This window comes from Nycticebus coucang, chromosome 13, assembly GCF_027406575.1.
Source record: "Nycticebus coucang isolate mNycCou1 chromosome 13, mNycCou1.pri, whole genome shotgun sequence".
In the NCBI taxonomy this organism is placed as follows: domain Eukaryota; kingdom Metazoa; phylum Chordata; class Mammalia; order Primates; family Lorisidae; genus Nycticebus; species Nycticebus coucang.
The window spans coordinates 37,536,891-37,541,156 of record NC_069792.1 but is presented as its reverse complement, the minus strand read 5'-3'; positions in this window follow the sequence as shown (position 1 = coordinate 37,541,156).

Sequence of the window (4,266 nt, the reverse complement as noted above, 5' to 3'; positions counted from 1 at the left end):
AAATTACATAACCTGTATGTGCTTCAGTTTCTTTGACTGTAAAATGGGGTTTCTTAGAATGTCTCCATCATGAAATGATGCATGTCATGTGTTTAGAGGAGAGGCTGGTCCATTCTAAGTGCCATTTATGTGTTAGCTATTACTAATAGTAATAATTAGTGTTATTATTATTAAACATATTAGTCTATCTCTATACTTGTTGATCCAAAGTGACTTATCAACCACTTTATAGCACTCTTAGCATTCCTCCTGAGTCTCACCAACAAAACTGTTGCTTTACTCTCATTACAAAATCAATAGATGAACATGCCTTTCAGCCATATTTTCCTTCTCAGATTCCCATCTGGCATTTAATGTGGAGGGGGAAAAAGGCTAAAATGAAGTGGAAAGGAAATATCTAGAATTCACTTGATATAACTAAAATCAGTATATATATACTCTAGGTTATAATCAAGTAAAATTCTATAATAACCTATGGAATGGGATTAAACCTTCCCTAGAAATATGTATTTTTTCAGATGGGGGTCCAAAAATGTCAACATATACTTGACTTGGCCTCACACAACAACAACGTAACCACCACTGGTTGTTCCTTTTTCCTTCTCACTAGTATTTACCAAACTCTATCTTACACTCATGCGCCCAGTTTGCTTGAGCTAGTCTGTACCTGAACTTATTGTCCTGCTGTAATTAATTAGACCCTTTTCACTTTCAAAATTGTGGAAGTGAGAACAACGCACCCTGAAAATGGTACCCTCATATTAATTTAAATAAAGTTTAAAAAACCCACACATTAGTAACCACTTCCACTTGGGAGAAGCAGGAAGAAGTGCCAAAGGAAATAAAGAAATTTTGGAGGGTGATGAGTATGTTCATTTTGCTTTTCTGTCAGCTGTGATGATGGTTTTATGGGTATATAAAAATGTCAAAACTTATCAAATAGTGCACTTAAAATATATTTAGCTTGTTGTACATCTATTATACATCAATAACGCTGTTATTTAAAACAAAACAAAACAGAATTGTCTAAATTTGGACAATACTTATGTGGTCAGTTTAGTCAAAGATGAATGTTCATATCACAAATTTCCAATTCAATCAAAACCTACTGAGAAAGAAGCAATAGGGTATTATATTTCTCCTTGACATATAGATAATTTTTGTTTACATATTTTTTTCCATAGAACTTTTGGGCCAATATTGTTTCCCTATCTCATCACAATTCTGTCTCTCTACCCTGCCAAGAGCTCTTTCTTATTATCTATCAAGAAACATTAGCATTGCAAACCCAGTTTACAAAATTTTAGACATATTCACAAACGTCAATATTTGCCTTTGACTTAAGTATTATTCAATTCTTGCAATATTCTTGTACTAGTTTCTCAAATATTTTTTCATGGAAATTAATGACCTGAATTTGATGCCATCACTTTAGTTTTAATATTTATTGATGCATATCTAAGAATTTTAAGAATTAGATTTCCTTCCTATTTGATTATAATTATCTTCTGTGACAAAATATGCTTGAAAAATTATTTTGTGATGATGATCTGAATCATATATTAAGATGAATTACATTGATATTAGGGTCAATTTCTTATGTTTTATGATATTGTCATAGAAAATTTTAGAAATAAGCCCTTTTTAATCTGAGAAAAAGTAGAACCCGATAATCATTAAAACAAAAGTCACTATGGAAGCAGTATGAAATAGTCCAAATGTTTCATTAATGAATGTACATTTTATGATTATCTTAAAATTTAAAAAGTAAGCAAAGAATAATATGACAAAAGAAAATTAAAGTAGTGCCGCTGAAGATAAATAAAACTTTACTAGTGCTGAAAAATTAAAAATTCAACTAGTACTAAGAGAAAGGAATGGAAAATTACATTAAATTTTATAGACAATTATTTTGGTTAACACTTGCAGAATTGGTTTTAGGAGAAAGATGACTCCCCCCCCACCTTGTAGCTTGAAATGTCTTCATAATTTAGACATATGATGATTGTTCTTTTGTAAGATGCATTCAAAAATAATAAATTTCACAAATATATCAGAGCCAATATACAGTCCAAAACCCAACTGTCCCAGCTTTCACGCCCAACTCTTATAGTGATGTGAAATTGTGAATTCCATGTCCCAGAAATGATCAGTATGCATCTAAGAATTGGGGACCAACTGAAGATATTGTAATAAATAGATAGAAAACTGAACATCTAAAATGTTGCAAATAAAAGAATACATTAGTAACTACTTTAGATCGGTAATAGTTGATATAGCATTAAATAAATACAATATTCTCCACATAGTTATAGATTCCAACTAGACAAAACTAAAAATGACAGAAGGAGGCATTTGAACCTATATTTGAACTTAAAATATACAGCCCAGGAGAATATCCTGTCACATATAAGATGACAGATAATTTCTCTTCCACCAAGTAATGAGTTTAAGTCTGACTGTAATAGGGCCATATCCCAAAATAGTTATTAAAGTTGAAACAAGAAATGGGGCCAGCAAATTATATGGGTTATGTGAAGGAAAATTGTATCTACACTGTCATACTAATGAACTACTAAATCTCTCTCATCTCTAAAGTACTAATTTTAAAGAAATATATTCTATAGATTTATAAACAATGCCAAATAATAACCTAAGTATTTTTTTGCATATATGAGTTAGGTATACCCTTTTTTAATTTCTTCCCGTGAAACTATTAAAGTTTTTCAAGTTTATCATGAAAGGATATCCTGCTTTAGGATCCTTGGTTTAGAAAGGTCTATGCAGTAACATCTATGAGAGATGCTCTTTTTAAATAATATTCCCATATATTTAATAAAATATTAATTACAATTATATTTGAGTCAATCACTTTCAGGCCCTTATTGTTAGTTTTATATAAATCTTCATAAAAATCAAATTATTATTATTTTCTTTTTTTGATAATTAATGAGTCTACATAACTGAATGAGCTATATCATGGTAGCCATAATGGCTTAGCTATACCAATAATTCTAGAGGATTTTTGTTTGGTATAATTCAATTTCTTTTTATTAAGCACCTACTGAAGGACTAGCTCTTCCATTTTTATACTGTTCTTTAATATCAGACTCATTCTTTCTCCGCTTTATCTGTATACCATGGTGATCTGTGCCTTTTTATCTTGAAATGATCCTCTATTTACATTATATTTGATAGATTAACTATGGAGTTCTTAGAGTTGCAGACTTTAATTGCTCAATATTAACAAAAAATTGAGTATAGAGTCTTTATAACCAGTAGCTCATCCTTTCTATTTGCTTTGTAAAAACAGACTTGGGAGAAATGCTGGAAGTTAGCAAGTTGCAGGCTGTCAACCAAAACGTGCATGTTAATTATGCAATGCAGCTGCTCAGGATGCATTCATCTCTTGGCTTTATCATCATGTGAGGATTAACTCATTTTGCATTTTGTACAGAGAAGAAAATTTTTTGAACTGAATGGTATTTATAGGGTCTTCAGCAGGTATGAAAAATAAAACAACAGTAAAATTCATTAGATGCTGTAGTTACTTCTTATGTCAAATTATACACATTTCTTTAATGTTGCAACATGTAACACTGAAGAATTCATTCATAGATAGATGTCAAGTAAAGTCGGATCACTTTATGTTTGATATGCATCCTCTAATTAATCCCAGGAAGAAATATTGGTCAATAAAAATCAGAACAGAAAGAATCAGCTCCATTTTCTTAACATATGTTATATTAACATATATTTTTTGCTTTTTGTTTTTTGTGTGTGTTTTTGTAGAGACAGAGTCTCACTTTATCACCCTCGGTCATGGCATCACACAGCCCACAGCAACCTCCAACTCTTGGGCTTAGGTGATTCTCTTGCCTCAGCCTCCCGCGTAGCTGGGACTACAGACGTTAACATGTATTTGTTAATGTATGTTCACTAGTTACAAAAGCTCTTAATCGTGGATCTGCTATGTCTAATCCAAAGATTTCTATTATTTTTATTTTACGCATGAGGGAACTGAGTGTTAGGGTGATTAAATGACTTTAATCATTTGTAAACTCTAACTCATTCATAAATTTTGATGAACTCTTAATAATTTGCATCAAGCATGTTGCAAGGTTTGGAGCATAATTTAGAGAGAGGCGCAGGCATGGCCTTTGCCCTTAAACTTAAAGGTTAATGTGGTGTTTGGCAGCATTGATAAAACTGAGTTTGCACTCTAGACTTGCTCCTGTTGCTTAGTCTTGCATAGATCTTACTTCT